Source organism: Strix uralensis, chromosome 5 (assembly GCF_047716275.1).
Source record: "Strix uralensis isolate ZFMK-TIS-50842 chromosome 5, bStrUra1, whole genome shotgun sequence".
NCBI classification, from domain to species: domain Eukaryota; kingdom Metazoa; phylum Chordata; class Aves; order Strigiformes; family Strigidae; genus Strix; species Strix uralensis.
In genome coordinates this window covers 48,529,860-48,553,652 of record NC_133976.1, presented here as the reverse complement: position 1 = coordinate 48,553,652, position 23,793 = coordinate 48,529,860, and the positions used below count along the sequence as shown (strand labels likewise).

Here is a 23,793-nt window from a genome sequence, read left to right as displayed (position 1 = left end):
CTTTTCTAACCTAGACGATTCTGTGTGATTCTGTAATTTATTTCAGTCATAAATATTGAATTTAAGTAAAACCTATTATTTGAGAGGGAAAATCTTTCTCTTATGGATTAACTTGAATTAGTACTGGTACATGTATAGGTTCTTTTGAAAGATACTCCCATACTGGTTTTGTTTGTTTTCACTTTGACCAGTACCTGTATTAAAAACAAAACAAAACAAAACAAAAAATTTGTTTGCTAATAAAACATTGTGTTTATCATATTACCTGGTGATCTTCATCTGTGCTGTATACTTTGGCAAGAAACCTTTAGAGAATTATATTATCTGATACTGTCACATGAACCTATGTCTATTTGTTCCAAGACTATTTTCTGCAGGGAAAGTGATGCTCAACACCTAACCAGTGAGTGAATGCTGGACAAATCTGATCTGCTCTGTGAGATACTAAGAGTAAGGTGCTATTCAAAAGAACATTAACTAAGAAGGTCAGGAGGAGCACCTTATGTAACACTTGTCACAGAAGAAACAAAAGCCTGAAGTTCTTTGTCTCTTAAAGGCACCTACCCAAGTCCAGAAAACTACAGCAGAGACAGTGTCTTATGGATTTTATGCATGTTTAAACAGGAAACAGCTGAATTATGCACACAACCTGTTACTGTGTTGCAGTAATAAAAGTTTGCCTTTGATACACATCTTCAGAATCAGTTATTTTGTCCTTTTTTGTAGGAATTTGTTCCTAAATTAGGTAAGTAATTTTATATTCCCCACAATCTGAAGAAGAGCATAAGAAAGGGCCAAGCACAGGCATACCTAGACAATAATGGTTCTTGCTAATTTATCATTGTATTCAGGAGTGTTCGCTATATCTCTTCTGTGAGACAGAATATCATATATGCAGACTGAGCAGGAGACATAACAGAACTACTGAAATTTAACATACTGTTTAGGTTGTTTTATTAAATGTATAGTGAGATTTCTGTGAATGCTTCTGTCTATTGTGTGCAGTCTATAAATTGTTAGCCCCAAATGGGATAAGAACTTGGAGGAGTTCAAGTTCTCCCCCAAAATTCTTTCTCTTGCTTCCTATGAGAACCTGTGAAAAATCCAAATTTGAAGTACCTGAATCACTCTAGATTTATACATTACTCATAATTGTATTTTACAAGCTTTGAGCCACTTGTTTAAAAGTGTCTCTTCTTATGTACTACAAAAATCTTAATCTAGACTTAAAATGTCAGTCTAGACCACTCTGTCTCAGAGAATAGGATAGAGAGACAGTAGTACTAGAAAATTCATTAAATTTTGTTATTCCCCTCATTGGATTTTGTTTTATTTTTTGACTGGTAAATTTTAGGCTCAAAAAAAATATTTCTAGGTCTAATGTAAAGAGGCATTTCCTCTAAAACTCTATTTAAAAAAATAGTTTTGATATACATTTGGAAGTACATTTTTCTATCTGCTAAAAACATAAGTTTGTCAGCATAAATAGTTCCCAAAAGGAAAATGAAAATTAGATGTATCCTATCGCTGGGGGTAGCAGTCTGAGCTGTAATATTTCAACTAAACATTCTTGCTTGATTTGCACTGATAGAAAATAAACATAGTTCTGCCTGAATGCCCTGTCATCTCACAGAAAGTTGAATCTTTATGCATTATGCCCCCATTTTTCAATCAAGACAGTTTTCAAACTCTGCAGTTTAGAAAACATCTATTAAAGGGAAGAGGGAGGTGCTTCATGGGTTCTGTATGACAGTGTGCATGGTATGCTTGCATGACATGTTTAACTTCAGGCACCATGTTATAGTGGAAAGGCAACTACTAATAGATGAGAAGCAACTAAGAGCAGCTTAGTTAATAACTTTCTGTGATTCTTAAATATCTGAGTCCTTCTCTGCTATAGAGCAGAAGTATTTTTCTCCCCAAACAACACCTCAAATTTAATTTCTATTTTTTGAAACCAGCTAAAAAGAACAATTTACCCAGAAAGAACTAGATGATCCTTAAAAGTCTCTTCCATCCCAAACCATTCACAATTCAGAATGATAATTCTATCATTCTCTTATCATTCTAAATGGACTGTGTGCACGTGTTTGTCAGCTAGACCACTAAAACACTTCATCACATAAATGAGAAACAGAAAATAATATACAGCCATGGCTCTGTTTTATTCTAGTTTGAAAAAAGGATCATTCAGTTTTGTCTTGCACTTTTACAGCTTTAATCTTTATATACATATGGAAATGTCACTGCTCCACTGAAACAATGAGAGGTATGTGTAAGAATTCTCCCAGAACAGCCACCACAAGTAAGGAATGTAAAATTCTGTAGTTCTGCCCCCAGAATATCCATTTACTCTCTGAAAAGTTTTGCTTCTCATGAATTACTCATTCACAGCATGTGAATCAACCCATGTTAGCACCAAGAAAGAGAATGTTAACCTGACCAAGTTTAGCTATTTTATACACAATAAAATGATTATATAAAGTGAACCACTGGGTAAAAAGAGAGAGAGAGAAAGGAAAGTATTCGGATTTACATGGATTTCTTTTTTCTCTGCAGACTCTTTTTAGTGAAGCAGCTGTAGCTTGGATTTCATTGTGTGACATTGACACTTACTGTCAAGCCCTTCAGAAAACTGATAGATTTGGCAAGGTTAAAAGGTAAGTGAAATTTAAAGAAAATCACTTTAAGAGAACAGAAACCTCTGTATTTAATACAAATTTTTATTAATATTATGTATTAAAACATCTGACATCTGCAAGGGAAACTGTTCTTTTGTTATCTGTTTCAAAAGTTATTGCTTTGTTTAATTTGTTTGTGGTAGTTTCTAATCATAGAATCATAGAATGATTTGGGTTGGAAGGGACCTTAAAGATCATCTAGTTCCAATCCCTCTGCCATAGGCAGGGACACCTTCCACTAGACCAGGTTGCTCAAAGACCCGTCCAACCTGGCCTTGAACACTGCCAGGGTGGGGACATCCACAAATTCTCTGGTCAACCTCTTCCAGTGTCTCACCACCCTCACAGTACAAAATTTCTTCCTTATATCTAATCTAAATCTTTCAATTTAAAACCATTATCCCTCATCTTATCACTACACTCCCTGATAAGGAAGTTGTAAGTTAAAAGAAAAAAAAACTACATAAAGGAAATAAAGAAATGGAATTGCAAACAAATTTTTCTCTATATGACTTGGGATCATTAAAACAAGAATTCAAGTTTTCAAATCTACTAGATGTGATAGGAGGGCAAATGAAAAGTGGGGTGCTTCATATAACTCTTCTGCTTCATTTGTGGATTTACAAATAAGGTGAGTGTAGTTCTTTGAATTTTTGTTTGTTTGTTTGGGGTTTTTTGTTTATTTTTCTTCTGAAGAAGAAAACAAAGACTGGACAACCTTAATTGAAATAATCAAATGAAATGGAAAGAGTTAAATAAGCAGAAGACTGACAAACCTGTCATGTCAGGTCTTGGTTATTTACATGATGTTGGATGTCTTTTGTGAAATAAGCCTCAGTAAAACCAGTGTCACCAAGTACACTGATTTTGCCAGACAGGTTAGGGAAAGAATATCTATGTAATCAGTCCTTTACACTAAACATAATATGTAAAATGTTTACTTAAAAAATTAATATAAATCAAGATGAATTAAATGAATGCTATATAAATCAGCATTTCTTCAATGGCTTCAGAAAGCCATTTCTCATCCTTTACATACTTGTGGGTCAGATACTGCCTCAAGGAGAAAGTTCATTAATGATTTAAAAATCACCATTTTTGGTGATTGGTTATGAGAGCAATAAGAAGAGCTTTCAGGGTTAGTTATATACAACATATTCCAAGGAGTACTGTTTATTAAAAGAAGACTTTTCTCTTGTACTGGGGTACCCAGTACAAGAAAGACATGGACCTTTTAAAGACAATCCAGAAGAGAGCAATGAAACTGATTGGAGGACTGGAACACCTCTCCTATGAAGAAAGGCTGAGAGACTTGGGATTGTTCAGTCTGGAGACAAAAAGCCTTAAGGGAGACCTTATTGCAGCCTTTCAATATATAAACAGGGGTTATAAGAATGATGGAGAAAGTCCTTTTACAGAGGCCTGTAGTGATAGAACAAGTGGCAACACTTTTAAACTGAAGGACGGTAGACTTAGAGTGGACAGAAGGAAGAAATTTTTTATAATGACTGTGGTGGGACACTGGAACAGCTTGCCCAGTGAAGTTGTGGATGCCCCATCATTGGAAGCATTCAAAGTCAGGTTGGACGAGTCTTTGAGCAACCTGGTTTAGTGGAAGGTGTCCCTGTCCATGGCAAGTGAGTTGGACTAGATGATCTCTGAAGGTCCCTTCCAACCCAAAACATTCATTCTATGATTCTATTGTGTGTCTGTGTGTTTGAAAACACTTGGAAAACATTCCTCATCTTTACACAGAATTCCCAAATCCTCCTCATACAAAGTACTCCTAATGATTATGCAAAAAATACTGAATGACTTATAAAAGAGAAAATGTGTTTAAAATACTGTTCTAAACTATGTAAGCTGCTATTTACAAAATATTTTATCGGATTGTTTTGAAGGAAATCTATTTTCCTGAAGTTCTTTATCAATATTATGCACACCACTCCATCTGCTATTATTATTATGATTGATTTTGCTATGCCATTAATAATGAAATTTGGCTTGAATGTCTTTTTCCACTAAGACACAGTGATATCAGAGATCTGTTTTAATCTTTTTACTTTCCTGTTAACTTCTTTTCTAGCATTATCCTCATTTCTTATCTGCTTATAAGTCTTCTGTTGATCTTTTCGTTATTGACACAGAAAAATCTGATTTCAATTCATAACACTAGTAAAATCAATTGTTGAAAACTTTTTCCCAGGAAAGTAATCTCTCTTGTCATGGCCTAGAACGGTGTCATTCATGTGTTGCCTCTTCCAATGTTCCACTGACCTGTCATTATATTTACATATTACATTAAGATAAGAAACCTTGTCAATATTATGAAAACATGCAAATCCAAAGAATAAATAACTCTAGAAATACGATGCATCCATTCTGAGCAATCGCAGTGTGAAGAAAGTTGCTAAGTGGATCTTCTAATAATTGTTATCTTAACAAGAATTTTAACAGTTTCTACTGGTGGTTTGATGTCTGATTCTATCTGAAGGAAAACAGGAACTGGATAATTCAGTGGAACAAAATTAATTATTACACAAGGCCCATATTCACTCAGTCCATTATAGGTATCAGTACTAAAAAATAACATATAGATCTCTGTAATACTGTAAGATACTTTGTGGAAACAGAGTTCATACTTACCTTGGAACTTTAGGGAATGTGACTGAATAGGCTTCTGTCTGAATCTTATAAGCACAATAAAAATCATCATAATGAAAGACTACAACCTAGAATAATAAAACCACTAATTATGCATTAATACTAGTGTCAAGAAATTGATAGTGGAGAGAAGTCTCTGGAGAAAAAAAATATTATCCCTACTGTACCAAACTATTAGGAAATTAGAACCACAGACCCAATATTATGATGATGTTGGTTTTACATCCAGATTGCTGTCAATTAATTATTGCACTATACTTCTACATCTTTTTGAAGCACGTGTTAATCGATCCTGTCAAAACAGAGCCTAGAAACTAATAAGACTCATGTCATTATGTCCATTTATGCTCCAGATAAATAGAACGAGTCAAAACTCAAAAAATAACTTATTGGATGAAAAAAATGAAAGAATTACTTAGGAACCAAGCATTCATTTAGTGTTAATAGGTATTATCATCAGTTATTCCGCCTCTAGTATTTGTGGCAACCAATACAGGTAATTTTTTAATGAGGTGATTGAGACAGGTTTCTGTTCCGTATTCCTTCTCCAAAATCTTTGCTTCCTATTAGTAATAACTAATACTTCAGATAATATGGTTTGCAAATAGATTCTTAATATTTTTTATTTGAATTTATTTTCTCCAATAGTTGAATTAAATAAACTAGTGTTAGCAATCTGTTGACACATAGTTTTTTCTAGGCCACTGAATTTCACTTACACTTGGCTTACTATTAATTTATGAATTCATTTATTTATACATATATATATTTTTTATATATGTATATCTATTATATATATATAAAATTTATAAATTCATTAATTTATATAATTCAACAGAGAAAACAATTTTCCTGAAATAATTGTCAGTATAGGAATGTTTTGGCAATACCAATCTTGTACTTATTTACCAGGAACATGAGATACTTTTTCAGGTGGTGAATTTTGCTATTCAGTCTTTGTGTGCGACAAAACTAATTCCAGTTCATGCTCTCTCTGGTCACAGGAAGAAACATGACAAGGTTTTATTCTCTGTACTGTCAAATCATGCAGTTTTTTTAGTCTCTGACTATACATGACCTTCTTTATCTACGTGCTGGTATTATATTACATTAGATTTTGAATAAAATAACAATATCTGATGTATCTAATGTAAACATAAACTCATCTTTTTTGTTGAGCTTAGGAGTTAAATCCTTAACAAAGTGGATTTGGGATATGAAATCACTTTCTAGTTTCTATTTTGATAGCCTTATATACAGATGCTAATAAAATCACTGACACCTATATCCATGTAACATTGCGTGCACCAGAGAGAAAAATATACAAAGTGAAAATGTGCAACATATTTTACTTGATTGGCTGTAAACTCTCTGATGCAGTTCAGGAGATGAAAATAGTGTTTCCTGATGTATTTCAGGAATAAATTCTTTATATCTGATTAAAATGCAGATGAGCATCATAAACTATTGTAACTTGAAAGGATTGATCTCCTTCCATCTGCTTCAGGTGTAAAGTTTAGAGGGAATTTGCTACAATTACTGAATGCAATTTGGGTTCAGATACAATCCCCCAACCTGAAAGTCCCTATGTGAATGAAAACTCCTTTTTAATACTTCTGATATTTCTGGTATTTAAAAAAAATCCTGCAACTGTATAATAAAACCATTGTTAGTTATGAGAAATTACGGAACTACTAGTGAAAATCTGGATGAGAACAAATGGAAAATCTGGATGATTCTGAGATTAGGAACTAATCTCATATTTCAAATCTTAAAATACTGATAATGCTAAATGTCCTGATCCAATAACAGGGGAGGTTTCGATATGATCCCGAGAGCGAGATTAAGACACAAACGAGGTCAAATGCGGTACACCCAAAACAGCTTTTATTATTAAAAGTGAAGAGTGGTAGCGATAGGACAAAATGGAAGGAAAAGAGAGAAATCGAGCAAGCATGCAGAATAGAGTTGCAAGAATTGTCACCACCATGGATCCAGCAGTTTCCTGCTGGTTCTCAGTCTTCAGTTCTTTGGTAGTGGGTGCACCCAGATCTAGCAGCATCCTGTTGGTCCTCTTTGGTGGTGGGTGCACCCACCACCAAAGTTCTCTGTTGCCTTTTAAGTTCATCTTATCAGCTGATTAGCATATCTGCCCACCTTCGTTTTTTCCTCTGTTTCCACAGGTTTTTGCTGGCTTCATGCTTCTTGAGCAGTCATCCAGCTTCTGGGGCAGAAATGCTCACCTCTAATCAGTTCAATGACGAAGGCGCGAAGTCATTAGCAAGGCATGCATGCTGTCTGGTGTACACAATAGAGCCACAAAGTATTGGGCTTACATGATGGAGCCAGTAATAAACATCTGGTTTCACTCAGTCCATGTCTCCCCCTTTGAGGCTTATCTAAGGAGTCTGACAATGCAACTGCAAGGGAGTGGGGGGTGCATCCTTCAATACACTCCTGCTTCCTTGGGTGACATTCCTTAGACTAATCCAAAGACCACAGCTTGTCCTTGAGGTTTACACACACACACAAGTAAGCTTTGAGACACTCATTTGACATTTCAGTCTCTCACACTAAATCAGTAGGTTTTAATTCTTAGGTAGTTTACTTAACACATAAGGAGAGATATAACAAGCCAGAAGTCAGTGACAGTGGCTTAAAGGCTTTTATTTCTCTATGTTTTGCAGATAATTTCTAGATTTTGTTGTCTGCTGTCTAGGATTACAAGACCTGTTTAGGGAAGGGAAAGGATCCCAAATTCTTGTCTCTGAACATTGTTTTGTTGTAAGGACCTAAGAGTAGCGTGAAGAGACTTCATCACATTAGAACAATCAATAAATGTGAACTTTATCATATCTATACTTATAAATCAGTAAGGCGACACAAATTTCTTGGAGTAATGATCACTAACCAAAAGAGACTAGGAGGTGAAGAGTTGTATTACTAAAAGTGTGTGAAAGAGAAAGGGAAATATTATCTAAAAGGTCATTTCCTATTTAACAAATGTTGAATAAACAGAGTAATAGTTACTGGTTTAAAAAATATATATTTTTTTTATTTCTTAGGAACAATAAGACAACTGCCCTTTTAGTAAAATATTGTACACAGTTTCTGCAAAACAAATAGTCTGCTTTGAAAGCTGGCATGGAATGCAAGGATCAGCAGTGGTTTGACACTGAGAAATTAAGCTCAGGTTTTTAGCAGCAGGAAACTGTACTCAATGAGCAGAGAAAAATATATATAACACTCAGCTTGTAAAGAACAGTATTACTTTGTAAAATGGTTGCCTGTCAACAGGAGCTTTCTTTATAACTTTTGTTACTGAATAAAGTCATTGAATATTCCATTCACACTCTTTTTAGTTGATATTTTGGTAGCCTGAGTGTCATCATATTGTAAACTGATTTTCCCAAAGTGTTCTTTTTTAAAGAACTTCTGGATGAGTCCAAATCTGTAAGATTTTTTTTTTTTTTATGATCCCTGGAGTTGCATGGTCATGCTTATGTCCTGAGCAAGAACTTTTCATGCTAGAGCACTACACCCTTGAACATTATAATGTCGTATCTTAAACTGCTGGACTGAAGAGATAATTAACATGGAATAACTGAAAGTAGATACAGATAATAACAGAAACATTCTTAAGGGTGAAAGAAATTAAAGACTGAGTGATCACAGAAACTTGATTTCTCAGAGTGTATTGCCTAGTGAGTATGTGTACTTTTTATAGGTACTTTTATTACAGATAATAACTAAAAACTAATACCTCTTCAGAAGGAGAAAACATCAAGGGAAAACATCTATGTAGAAGAAAAATCAAATATCTAGAAAGTATGTTATGAATATTTTTTTTCTTCTTTGAAAAGATAGGAAATAGGGTAGGGTTGTTAATTTCTGGGACTATGAGGAAATAACCTGATCTTCCCAGACTTTATCTATTATGCATGAATGAAAATTGGCAGTGGTTGTACAATTAAGTTAATGGCTGACACTATGTGATAGAAAGTACAAAGAGAGGATGAAATGTAATAAATTGTAACTGAATATTTGCTGATATATTAGAAAGACTGTAGCTTAAATAAGGCTAAATTTACCAAATTCTGAATATGGTAAAATAACGGTTAACATATTTGTCTAATAGTAATTTGTTCAGTTTTCTAGTCTGAACAAGAAATAATTTCTCTTCAGTATGCATCTTGACAACTGTCTCAAATTTGTCTTCCCTATTTTTATATTCTTATATTCTTATATATTTTTAATATTCTATAACTGTTAGTGTTGGCTGCGTACTCACAGGTACTGTAAAGCAGACTGGAATTTTGTGGAACTGTCTATTTCCTAGTTCATTTTGTGGGGTTGTACAAAGAAGGAAGAAATTAAGATGTTAAAGCTCCTCTTGGGAAAGAGGTGACTTGCAGATAGTCATAAGGTGCTTCTTGCTTACTGAGGAAATGGGATCTTTCCTCGTGGTGTATTAGAAGGGTGTGGTGGTTTAGTCCCTGCCGGGGTCTGAGACCATGCGGCCGCTGCCCCTCCCCCACAAAGGGAGTGAAATACAAAGCCCTGGGGCTGAGATAAGGACAGGTTTAATACAACAATGCAACAACAACACAACAAACAACAACAATAACAGTAACAGTAATAACAATGAACAGAGCAAGATATCTACCAATACAGCAGTGAGAGCAGAGCAATGGCATAACACACGTGTTAACCGACCGTCTCGCGCTATGGCACCAGGATGTGACATCAGCATGGTATCTGAATAACCTGGCTAGAGCTTCCCCCCACTGTTGGGGAAACTTAATCCTATCTTAGCTAAACCAGGACAAAGGGTTTCAAATATGCAAGAATAAAATATCTTTTTATTTCTTAGCAAAGAAAGTGCCCCTTAAAAAGGCTAAAATATTTTTTTAAATTGTCTTGGTTTATTTCTTTTCACTTTATCAGTTCCAGCAGTTGCAGATTAGATACCTCTAAAAGCAACAACATACTAGTTGTTCTAAAATTATTCTTTTTTTCTTGATTTCAATATACAATTTCCCTTAATATGAAGTGTAAAACCAACCTATACATACACACACACTTTTTTATATATATATTTATATATATAAAAATATATATAAATAAATATAAATATATATAAATATATAATATATATAAATAAATATAAAATTTCTTATATATATAAAAACCCAACAATGATCTGATTACAGAGCAGCGATATAGCTGAGCAAATTTAACAGCTCACTGGAGATACCAGTCCTTTTTACTTACTTTCTTTTGTATTCTCAGCTGTATATTACTTCTAGCTCTATTACACCATAATGTAATCACTCATCTGAACCCTTTGTGAAATAATTCACCTGGTAGGCTTAGATCAGAAAAAGATTAGATTTAGATATAGGAAAAAAACCCAAATCCTGCATACTCACATCTCTGAGGGGTCACTCTAATGCCAGAAGTGAGGAGGCAACACCACATGGCAGGAGTGGGAGAGAGAGAGAGAAAATGGAATGGGAAAGAAGTGAGGATTGCTCCTTTTGCAACAACCATCTAACAAACATCCTTAACACTGTAATACAGAACAAATAAGAGGTTTTTTGCAGACTTTGTCAAACAAGCATAGTTTTCTTCAAGGTTTGATTAAGTGGCCTTTAGCTTTCCCAAAACTCCAGCCATTCTAAAATTCTAAGAATAATCTACATTTTTATAGTTTTATATCATGACTATTGTTCAAGATGGATTGTTTTAAAAAAAAAAAAAAAAAGCAACTTACTTGTTTCATTTTTTCTAGTAATGAATAAATTTCTTCAGGTGCTATTGAAATATGCTACTGGTTCAGAATACGAAATAATATATTTACTAGATAAATATATTAGTAGACATTTCTTTCTCACACAACAATTATACCAGTGTTTTCTTGACTTGAATGTTTACTGTAAAGTCTAAAAGAACATTAAGAACTCTTTTTTACAATCAGTTGTTACTTCACAGTCCTTTAGCTGGCTTCATGATCTTTCCTATCTATTTTATCGAGAAATCTTGGTGAAAATTGAATCTGTGAAGTGGAGGCAATATTCATTGCAAAATATTTTGTACAAGCAAATAAGACATATCTGTAGTTGTATGTTTCTCTGACTCATTAAAAATAAAGTTCACCACCACCACCATCACTACCATCATCATCACTTGTCCACAGTGATTTCAAAGTTCCTGAAGACTGGCACCAGGGGAGTTCTCATTATTATTTTCATTTAAATAGAAATTACTTGTTCAATAGTACTGCTTATTTAGTAAAGTATTATTAAATATAATTCTCTAATTTGTTAGCTCTTTAAAATGCATTGTGTTTATGTTATGCTTTCTCATTTAAATTTACCAAAGTTCTTCCTCAGTTTCTAAGTGATTCTAATTTCTGAAATGTGTTTATGTTTAGCTGTGAAAAGGGCAAAAAGATTTTATGCAAAGAAATGGATCATTGAGATCTGCATACATTTTCAATAGTTGATAAAACTGAATCCTACTGAAGTAATTAATTTTAATTAATAAAGTATGTTTTAGTAACACACTTTAGCACTAGATAAAATTAGAGCAGAAAAGCAGTATTAGATTTTTCAGAATTTTGATATTAATATATGCATAAAATATTCAGTCTACTTTCCTTGCTGGGAGAAATTTTCTTTTGAAGTAATTTAATATCTTAGTTTAGAAATGTCATCTTATATTTAAAACAATAAGGCTTAGTAATGTGACATGAAAATGGGGTTTCCAAGTGACCTGACATTTGAACTTGCAAACATTTCATATTGATCAGAGCATAGAAACAAACTTGTCAATTAAGAAGAAAAACAAAAACCAAAGAAACAAATACCCCAAAAGAACAAAAAAACAACCCCTCCCAATACAAAACAAAAAAAAGCCCAGCACAAACTCTGTGAAAAGAACTAGATCTCCAGAATCCATAAAACTTGTATGTTGACCAAAGTCTAACAACTGTCTGGCCTTGATGGGTTGTGATTGACAGACTATCTTAAAGCCAAAGGTGGCAATGTTCTGATGCTAACTGTATTGTAATGGTTGTTTTCCTCATTCCAATGTACTTATGAAGAGCTTGTTAGTAACTGTTAAACTGTAAAGGACCATATATATTTCACAAATAGTTTAGCATTTTGTTCTGGTTTGAGCCCTGAGGGCAACAGAGCACCACGCAGCTGCTTGCTCACTCCTCCCCCCATCAGGAATGGGAGGGAGAAAATAAAACAAAAGACTCTGGAATTGAGATAAGGACAGAGAGGGATGCCTCACCTGTTACAGGTCATGGGCAAAAGACAGGGGAAGAAAAATAACATTAGTTTAATTCAAACACCACCACCATCACCACCACTTAATTTAACAGAGTAGGACAGTTGAGAAGTATACCTATATCTTAAAAAAAACATAACCCCACTCCTCCCTTCTTCCTGGGCTCAGTTTTGCTCCTGAGTTTCTCTGCCTCCTCCCCACCAAGGGGGCAGAGGATGGGGAATGCGGTCAGATCATCACCCATTGTCTCTGACGCTCCTTTCTCCTCAGGGGGAGGACTCCTTACATTCTTCCACTGCTTCATTGTGGGGTCCATCTTATGGAAGACAGTCCTCCATGAACTTTCTTTAACATGAGTCCTTCCCACAGGCTGCAGCTCTTCCCAAACTGCTCCAACATGGGTCCCTCCTACATGTCATGGTTCTCCCAGCAACAGACTGCTCCAGTGTAGGCTTTTCTTAGAGTCACAGACTTGTTGGGGCACAGCCACCTGCTACAGTGTGGGGTCCCTTCACAGGCTGCAGGTGGGCACCTGCTCCACCGTGGACCTCTATGGTCTGCAGGGGGCAGCCTGCCCTCTCACCATGGGCTGCAGGGAAGTCTCTGCACTGGCACACTTTCCCCCGCTCCTCCCCCTTTCTTCCACAGAACTTGGTGTTTGCATAGGTGTCCTCCTCGGAACTCTTCCTCATAACTCCCACTTCTCCTCCTAGATTCCCCTTCTTAAATATATGATTACAGAGGCACAGCCACCATCACTAATTGGTTCGGCCTTGGCCAGACATGGGTCTGACTTAGAATCAGGGGAACTTTGAGAAGTTTCTCACAGGGGCCAAAGCTGTAGCCCCCTCCCATGCTACCAAAAACCCCACCACTCAGACCCAGCACACATTTTAAGATTACAAGAATATTTTGTCTGGGCCAGCTTCTGAACCACTCTGTAGCAGTTTTAAAGTGATGAGCTGCTTGGAATGTTTCTTTACATAACAAGAACCACCTCACATTTTCACACAGAAAGAGAACAATAGCTCTCAAAGATGTTTTAGGAGCTGATATAACAAATTTCCCATCTAAGGCCAGTATTAACTGTACATCTGTCAGGAGTATCCCTGTTTTATCTGATCTGTTCTAAGGATATGACTGCTAGAATGTTTCAACATCCCTGCTTTTTGTACTTTTTTTTTTTTTCATTTTCTGAATCTTTTTAATCCAGTGCATTAGTTCTTGTTCTATTAATTTCAGTTACGGAGAAGGCTAGTTTTTCTTTCCTCCTTGGCCTATGATGTGTTTGAAAACTATTTTATCTCCTCTCAGTTTTCTGATGAGAGGGTAAACCAGTCCAGCTTTTCATCACAGGACTTGTAGGTGAAAGCTTTATTAATTCCTATCATTTTTCTCTAACCTCTTTCTACTTAGTTCATACTCTTAGACAGCAGTTCCCAAAACTAGGCTTAACACCCTAATGATGGTTCTTTGCAGTCATAAACAAGGTCAAATATTGGCTTTACATGTTTTCCGGGGTTTCTTTCCCTCTTCATATAGCTCTATATTGTCTTCAGAAATCACTGAAGACAAACAAGTAATTTGCCAGCCTGTATTTATGCAGTTGGTTGCTTCTGCACTAGGTATAGAAGTACAATTTATATAAATTATGTGTAAATGCATGTATCTCTAATAAAAACATTTTATATTTCTGGAACTGTTCTGCAATTTGTTGAGGTAACTGCAATTTCTGGTTTTGTCCTAGAGTATACTTGTTGTCCTCCAATGTTTTTAGTTGTCTGGAAATAGAATATTTTTATTTTTTATTATGCTAAACAGGTAATTTATGAAAATATTGAACAGAGCTAGACCCACAACAAACTGTTGTAGAGCTCTGCTTGACACAGCATCCACTTCAAGAGGTTTCTTATCAATGTGTGTGATGCAAGCAAGCTCTACGTGACAAGAACACCAGGAATATCACAGTGTTAAACTTAATTCTGCTGGTTTTCCACCACCTTCTCATCAGTAAGAGTTTCCTGTAAGGGAGATTTGTATTGCAGAATTAGAGCCCTGGAATCTACAGTGCAACAGCCTTCATGTGGCTGCTTGGGGGATGTTGTGGTTTGAACTCAACCAGTAGCCAATCGCCACATGACCAGTTGTTTACTTCCCCCCCCCCACCCCCTCCCCGGTGAAATAGGGGAGGGACAAAAGAAGAAATTCCTAGGTTGAATAAAAAACCAATATTAATAGTAGCAAAAACAACAAGAACAATAGGAAGTCCAAAATGGGTAAAATACAGCACTGGCTTACCAAGCGCAGCAACAGGTACACAGCCCAACCCCCCACCAGCAACGATCCGTCTGCACGAGAAAATCCCGCCATGTCGACCCAGAAACTGAAATGGAGGCATGAGAGAGCACACGTCTGCCTATATACTGAGCGTGATGTCACATGATATGGAATACTACAATGATCAATCTAGGCCCTGGCCCTTCAGCTGTGCTCCCTCTCAGTCCAAGGAAAGTTAACTCTATCCTGGCTGAAAACAGGACAGTCTCCACCCCTTACACCATTGACGTTAAGTTCAGGTTCCAAATATATTCTAAGGAATCACCACCCCTTTCCCGGGTCTCACAGATATCATTCCCTTAGTCTACGGGCCATCCTTCCAAAATGTCTACTGAGTTCATTTAGTCTGTAACTTTGGGTTCTATCTGTCATGACAGTCTTTAAGGCTGGAGGAATGAGGTGGAGTTGGCTCAGTTGGTGGAGCCAGAGGCTTTGGATGTGGCAGGAGGATGTTGCGGGGCACCAACTGCAATAACAGGGTTATTTGACAGTTCAATTCATTGGCTATTTTCACCTAAAATCAAATCTCCTTAAGGCACACATTGGACATCTCTGTCCTTCTGCACTACCTACCAAGTGCACCAAGGTCCTTAGGCAAAAGTAACACATGGGCTTACCTTTACCCAATGCAGCAGTAACCCAGACTGTGTTCCCCAGCATATTGGGGCCCGGGTAAAGGACCTCACAGTAAAACTCTCCACTCTAGTGGTACCCAAGGACTACTACCCTCTCTTGGTTTTTCAGGTAGGTAGTGACAATATTACCAGGAGAAGTCCTAAATCAATGAAGAGAGATTTCAGGGCCTTGTGTTCTCCTACATCCCTTCTGTTGCAGGGATGGGTGAGGAAGACTACAGGAGAACTCAACAGATGAATTTGTGGCTCCAAGACTGGTGTTACTGGCAGGGCTTTGGATTTTTCAATCATGGGTTAGTATACAGGATGCCAGACCTTTTGGTAACAGATGGGATGCACCTGTCCCAGAGAAGGAAAAGGATCTTGGGGCAGGAGTTAGCTGGGATCAGTGAGACAGCTTTAAACTAGATTTGAACGGGGAAGGGGACAAAAGTGGAACTCCCAGGCATAAGCCTCAGGGTAGATTACCACAGTTTGTGGGCTGTTGTGCCAGTGATGACCCTCATCCTACTATTCCAGTGGAGGCAAGGGAGGGAGACATGCAGCACAACAAAGATGCAAGGGATATTGATGGATCAGTAACTGCGGTAACACCTCTGAAAGGTCAGACCAGACTTAGGACCTCTAAATGCAAAAAGGTGCTGGGGACATCAGCCCATCTGAAGTGCATGTATACCAATGCACACAGCATGGATAACAAACAGGAGGAGCTTGAAGCCATGATGAAACAGGAAAATTATGAGGTAGTGGCTATAACAGAAACATGGTGGGATGTCTCCCATGACTGGAGTGTGCCAATTGATGGCTACAAGCTCTTTAGAAGGGATAGACAAGGAAGGAGAGGTGGTGGGGTGGCACTGTAGGTTAGGGACTGTTATGATTGCTTCAAGCACAAATTATAGCGAAGACAGGGTGGAGTGTCTTTGCGTTATAATCAGGGTGAAGGCCAACAGGGCAGATGTTGTAGTAGGATTCTACTATAGGCCACCCACCCAGGACAGAGAGGTGGATGAAATATTCTACGGGCATTTAGGAGAAATCTCACGATCACTTGCCCTTGTTCTTGTGGGAGACTTTAACTTCCCAGACATCTGCTGGAAATACAACACAGCAGAGTGGGACCAGTCCCAGAGATTCCAGGAATGTGTGGCAAATAACTTCCTGATGCAGCTGGTGAGTGAACCAACCAGAGAAGGTGCCCTGCTGGATCTCCTCTTTGTGAACAGAGAAGGACTGGTGGATGATGTGGTGGTTGGAGGCCGACTAGGGCACAGTGATCATGAAATAATAGAGTTCTCTATTCTTAAAGAGGCAAGGAGAGGGGGAAGCAGAACTGTCATCCTGGACTTCAAAAGGGCTGACTTTGTCTTGTTTGGGCACCTGCTTGACAAGATCCCTTGGGAGATGGTCCTGAAGGGTATAGGGGTCCAGGAAGGCTGGGCACTCTTTAAGAAGGAAGTCTTAATGGCTCAGGAGCAGACTGTCCCCAGGTGCTGTAAGAGAAGCTAGTGCCAGAGAAGATCACCTTGGTTGAACAGGGAGCTTTGGCTGCAACTCAGGGAGAAAAGGAAAGTTTACAGCCTTTGGAAGAAGGGACTAGCCACTCACAGTGATTATAAAGAGGCTGTGAGGCTATGCAGGGCAGAAATCAGGAGGTCTAAAGCCCAGCTGGAAATTAATCTGGCTTCAGTAGTAAAGGATAACAAGAAATGTTTCTATAAGTATGTGAGCAGCAAAAGAAAGACCATGGAGAGTATCCATCCCCTGCTAGACACAGGAGGAAACATGGTAACAAGTGATGAGGAGAAGGCTGAAGTGCTTAATGCCTTCTTTGCCTCAGTCTTTAATAACAAGACTTGCTGTATTGAGGGAATCCAGCCTCCTCAGCCACAGGACAGAGACTGGGAGAACGACTCCCCCCCCCGCAATCCAGGAGGAGATAGTCAGTGACCTACTGCATCACATAGACACACACAAGTCTATGGGACCAGATGGGATACAATCGAGGGTTCTGAAGGAACTGGCTGGGGTGCTTGCCAAACGGCTTTCCATCATTTCCCAGCAGTCCTGGCTAACTGGGAAAGTCCTGACTGATTGGAAATTGGCCAATGTGACATCCATATATAAGAAGTGCCAGAGGGATGATCCGGGAAACTACAGACCTGTCAGCTTGACTTTGGTGCTCGGGAAGCTGATGGAGCAGCTCATCCTGAGTACCATCATACAACACATGCGGGACAACCAGATGATCAGGCCCAGTCAGCATGGGTTTATAAAAGGCAGGTCCTGACTGACAAACATGATCTCCTTCTACAACAGGGCGACCTGCTTATTGGATGAGGGAAAGGTTGTGGATGTTGTCTACCTTGACTTTAGTAAGGCCTTTGACACCGTTTCCCATAGCATTCTCCTGGTGAAACAAGCTGCTCGTGGCTTGGATGGGCACACACTTTGCTGGGTAAAAAACTGGCTGGATGGCCGGGTCCAAAGCGTTGTGGTGAATGGGGTTAAATCCGGTTGGCGGCCCGTCACGAGTGGTGTCCCCCAGGGCTCAGTTTTGGGGCCACTCCTGTTTAACATCTTTATTGATGATCTAGACAAGGGGATGAAGTGCACCCTCAGTAAGTTTGCAGATGACACCAAGTTGGGTGGGAGTGTTGATCTGCTCGAGGGTAGGGAGGCTCTGCAGAGAGATCTGGACAGGCTGGAGTGATGGGCTCAGGCCAACTGTAAGAGTTTCAATAAGGCCAAATGCCGGGTGCTGCACTTTGGCCACAACAACCCCCAGCAGCGCTACAGGCTTGGGGAGGAGTGGCTGGAGAGCTGCCAGTCAGAGAGGGACCTGGGGGTGTTGATTGACAGCAGGCTGAACATGAGCCAGCAGCGTGTCCAGGTGTCCAAGAAGGCCAATGGCATCCTGGCTTGTATCAGAAATAGAGTGGCCAGCAGGGACAGGGAAGTGATCTTGCCCCTGTACTCAGCACTGGTGAGGCCGCACCTTGATTACTGTGTTCAGTTTTGGGCCCCTCACTACAAAAAGGACATTGAATTCCTCGAGCGTGTCCAAAGAAGGGCAACGAAGCTGGTGAAGGGTCTGGAGCACATGTCGTACGAGGAGCGGCTGAGGGGACTGGGGGTGTTTAGTCTGGAGAAGAGGAGGCTGAGGGGAGACCTCATCGCCCTCTACAACTACCTGAAAGGAGGTTGCAGAGAGCTGGAGATGAGTCTCTTTAACGAAGTAACAAGCGATAGGACAAGAGTTAATGGCCTCAAGTTGCACGAGGGAAGGTTTAGACTAGATATTAGGAAACATTTCTTTACAGAACGGGTTGTTAGGCGTTAGAATGGGCTGCCCAGGACAGTGGTGGAGTCCCCATCCCTGGAGGTGTTTAAGAGTTGCGTTAACGTAGCATTTAGGGATATGGTGTAGTTGGGAACTGTCAGTGTTAGATTAATGTTTGGACTGGATGATCTTCAAAGTCTTTTCCAACCTTGATGAATCTGTGACATTTTTAATGTGCTCTGCGGGGGCTTTATCCCCATCAACAATATGTAAGAGGTTTGATTGAGCAGGGCCAGCTTGCTTTGCAGATCCTCTCGTATTGACTAACATGGAGGTTTTTGCTAAATGAACGTCCCAGTGTTTGAAAGTTCACAGAATCACAGTATCACAAAATCAACTAGGTTGGAAAGGACCTCGAAGATCATCTAGTCCAACCATTAACCTAACACTGCCAGTTCCCATCTACACCATATCTCTCAGCTCTATGTCGACCCTACTCTTAAACACCTCCAGGGATGGGGACTCTACCACCTCCCTGGGCAATCCATTCCACTGCCTAATACCACCCATTGCTCTCAGTATAGTTTTTTAGCAACCCATTGTATCACTCAATATTTCCAGAGGCTTGTGCATGGTAGGGGATGTGATATATCCACTCAATACCATGTTTTTTGACCCAAGCGTCTATGAGGTTGTTTTGGAAATGTGTCCCATTATCTGACTCAATTCTTTCCGGTGTGCCATGCCACCTTAAGACTTTCTCCTCAAGGCCTAAAATGGAGTTCCGAGCAGTGGTACGGGGCACGGCATAAGTTTCCAACCAACCGGTGGCTGCTTCCACCATTGTAAGTACATAGTGTTTGCCATGCCAACTTTGTGGGAGCATGATATAATCAATCTGCCAGGCCTCCCCATATTTATATTCTGATCATCATCCTCCATACCAAATGGGCTTTAACCGTTTGGCTTGCTTGACCATAGCACATGTCTCACATTCATGGATTACCCGTGCAATAACATCCATGGTTAAATCCACCCCTTGGTCATGAGCCCATCTATATGTTGCATCTCTTCCCTGATGGCCTGATGAGTCATGGGCCCAGAGAGCCATAAATTGTTCACCCTTATGTTGCCAGTCCAGATGTACTTGAGCCACCTTAATCTTAGCAGCTTGATCCACCTGTTAGTTGTTCTGATGTTCTTCAGTGGCCCGGCTCTTGGGTACGTGAGCGTCTACATGGCGTACTTTCACACCCAGATTCTCTACTCGAGCAGCAATATCTTGCCATAGTTCAGCAGTCCAGATGGGTTTGCCTCTGCGCTGCCAGTTGCTCCCTTTCCACTGCTGTAACCACCCCCACAGCACATTTGCCACCATCCATGAGTCAGTATAAAGGTAGAGCACCGGCCACTTTTCTCGCTCAGTGATATCCAAGGCCAGCTGGACGTCTTTCACCTTTGCAAACTGACTCGATTCACCTTCTCCTTCAGCAGCTTCAGCAACCCATTTTGCGGGGCTCCACACAGCTGCCTTCCACCTTCGATGTTTTCCCACAATGCGACAGGACCCGTCGGTAAACAGGGCATATCACTTCTCATTATCCAGTAGTTTATTACATGGTGGGGACTCTTCAGCATGCATTACCTCTTCCTCTGGTGCCATTCCAAAATCTTTGCCTTCTGGCCAATTTGTACTCACTTCCAGTATTCCTGGATGGCTGGGACTCCCTATTCAATCCTGTTGTGTGATTAATGAAACCCATTTACTCCACGTTGCATCAGCTGCATGGTGTGTAGAGGGGACACTCCCTTTGGACATCCAGCTCAGCACTGGCAGTCGGGGTGTCAGGAGGAGCTGTGCTTCAGTCCCAATCACCTCTGAAGCAGCTTGGACCCCTTCATATGCTGCCAGTATCTCCTTTTCGGTTGGAGTATAGTGGTCCTCGGATCCTCTGTATCCCCAACTCCAAAACCCCAGGGGTCGACCTCGAGTGTCCCTTGGTGATCTCTGCCAGAGAATCCAGGTAGGGCCATTCTCCCTGGATGCAGTGTAGAGCACATTTTTAACATCTTGTCCTGTCCGAACTGGCCCGAGGGCTACTGCATGAACCATTTCCTGTTTAATTTGTTCAAAAGCTTGTTGTTGCTATGGGCCCCATGTAAAATCATTCTTTTTCCAGCTCACTTGATAGAGAGGGCTTACAATCTGACTGTAATTTGGAACATGCAGTCTCCAGAAACCCACAACACCTAAGAAAGCTCATGTTTCCTTTTTGTTAGTCAGTGGGGACACAGCTGTTATTTTATTAATCACCTGTATTGGAATCTGATGACATCCATCTTGCCATTTTACTCCTAAAAACTGAATCTCTTGTGCAGGTCCCTTGACCTTACCATGCTTTATGGCACAACCTTCTCTCAGAAGGATTTGGATTATTTTCTCTCCTTTCTCAAAAACAACTTCTGTTGTATTACCCCATACAATTATGTCATCAATGTACTGTAAGAGTTCCGGGACTTCACCCTGTTCCAGTGCAGTCTGAATCATTCCATGGCAAACGGTTGGGCTGTGTTTCCACCCCTGAGGCAGTTGATTCCAGGTGTATTGAACACCCCTCCAGGTAAAAGCAAACTGCAGCCTGCACTCTGCTGCCGGAGGGATGGAGAAAAATCCACTGGCAATACCAATTATGGAGTACCACTTGGCTGCCTTCGACTCTAGTTCATACTGAAGTTCTAGCATGTCTGGCACGGCAGCACTCAGCGGTGGTGTGACTTCATTCAGGCCATGATAGTCTACTGTTAATCTCCACTCTCCATTAGATTTTTGCACTGGCCATATGGGGCTGTTAAAGGGGGAGCACGTCTTGCTGATGACTCCTTGGCTCTCTAGCTCACGAATCAGTTTATGGATAGAGATTACAGAGTCTCGATTGGTGCAGTATTGCCGTTGGTGCACTGTTGTAGTGGCAATTGGCACTTGTTGTTCTTCGACCCTCAGCAATCCCACAACAGAAGGATCCTCTGAGAGACCAGGTAACACAGACAGCTGTTTAATTTCTTCTGTTTCCAAGCCAGCTATACCAAAAGCCCACTGATACCCTTTTGGGTCCTTAAAATACCCTCTCCTGAGATAATCTATGCCAAGAATACGTGGAACTTCTGGGCCAGTCACAATGGGGTGTTTTTCCCACTCTTTTCCACTTAGGCTCACCTTTACCTCCAATACAGTCAACTGTTGAGACCCCCCTGTCACTCCTGAAATACAAATGGATTCTGCTCCTTTGAAATTTGACAGCATTATGGTGCATTGAGCACCAGTGTCCACTAAAACCTTATACTGCTGGGCATCAGATGTGCCAGGCCATCGAATCCACACAGACCAATGAACTTGATTGTCCCTGTCCTACACCTGGCTGGAGGCCAGGACCCTCTAATATTGGTCACAATACCCGCTAACAACAAATAGGTTAGTGTGGTGTGCATGGGTTTCAGTCTCATCTTGATCACTTACTTCTTGTGAATACAAGTCAGAAGTTCTTCTCATAAGATTGTGAGCAAAGCTAAACTTTCTGCTCTGTTTGGGCACTTGATGACTGGAAACCAGAGCAGCATTTCTCCTAAAAGAACCCTGTTTTGGACTTGTTCTTCCTTCCAACTCACTTACCCGCTCTTCTAGGAGGTAGGTAGGTTTTCCATCCCATTTCTTCATGTCTTCTCCACAGTCACGCAGGCAATACCACAGCTTCCCCTGTGGTGTATACCGGTTCTCTCGAGTAGAGAAACGACTGCTCCCGATAGCCGAGATTCTAGTCTGTGCAGGTGGGGAGTAGGACATGTCCTCTTTAAATTGCTGGAATTCTTGAGATAATTTCTCCACAGCCATGACGAGGGAGGAAGAGAGACTTTCTTCATATTGTTGTAGTCGGTGAGCCAGTTCATCCACCGTTGGTCCCTCTTCGTCTCTCCAGTCCATTACTGCAAATGCAATGGCATATGATGATGGTGTGCTCCATACAAACTTTTGCCACATGGGCCGGTTGCATTGGACTTCATGGATCTGTGGGTAGCTGTGCATTATCTGGGTCATAGTAAACCATCTCCCACATGTCTAGCTCCCTCAAGGATTGAATACGTCTCTCTATAGTGATCCACTTACTCGGATGACATACAAAATCTTCCTTGAAGGGATACCGCTCTCTCACACCTGACAGAAGTCGCCTCTAGAGACTGAGATTTTGTGTCTTCTTTCTATTGGCTTTGTCAATGCCCCCTTCCCTAGACAGTGATCCCAGCTGCCTAGCCTCCCTACCCTCTAATTCCACGCTACTGGCCCTGCTTTCCCAGTACCAGAGCAGCCAGGTAACGAGTTGCTCACCTGGATGGCGGCTGAAATCTTTTTGCATGTCTCGCAACTCACTCAGGGATAAGGATTGGGTTACTATCACCAGCTCTGCCTCCTCATCCTGTTCTTGTGTATATCTTCTTACGTATGGGAGCAACCGACACCATCATGGGTTGGTTCTCTGGGCCAGCTGCAGTGCCTGTCCTCGGGGTTACAGTGGCTGCAGTTTCTGTTACTTTGGTAACAGATCCAGAGCCCTTCTCTTCCTCTTGAAGGTACTGAATAGTGTTGAATAGCACTTGGTAAGTGTGGGCTAGGCCCCAGCATGTTGCAGTGAGCTGTGCCTCTCTGGAATTATCCGGGTGACAACATATTTTCCGAATATTTCAGTAGTTCTTCAGAAGTCTGCACCTGTGCAGGAGTGAAGTTCCAATACACTGGATGTGCCCACTCTTCTAGGTACTTGCCCATGCTACTCCACACCCCCAGCCACTCATAATTCTCCAATCTTGGGGTAAATTTCCAGGTGATACTCTTAAATAGTTG

At 40.1% G+C, this 23,793-nt stretch overlaps 1 protein-coding gene across 1 annotated transcript in view; it reads left to right on the top strand.

Moving 5' to 3' along the window:
• MGAT4C (MGAT4 family member C) overlaps positions 1 to 23,793 on the top strand; it is a 495,008-nt gene that overhangs the window by 119,494 nt on the left and 351,721 nt on the right. The window contains exon 3 of the mRNA XM_074869407.1: positions 2,560 to 2,664. The gene's annotated coding sequence lies outside the window, so the exon portion shown is untranslated. The remainder of the gene's footprint in view (positions 1 to 2,559; positions 2,665 to 23,793) is intronic.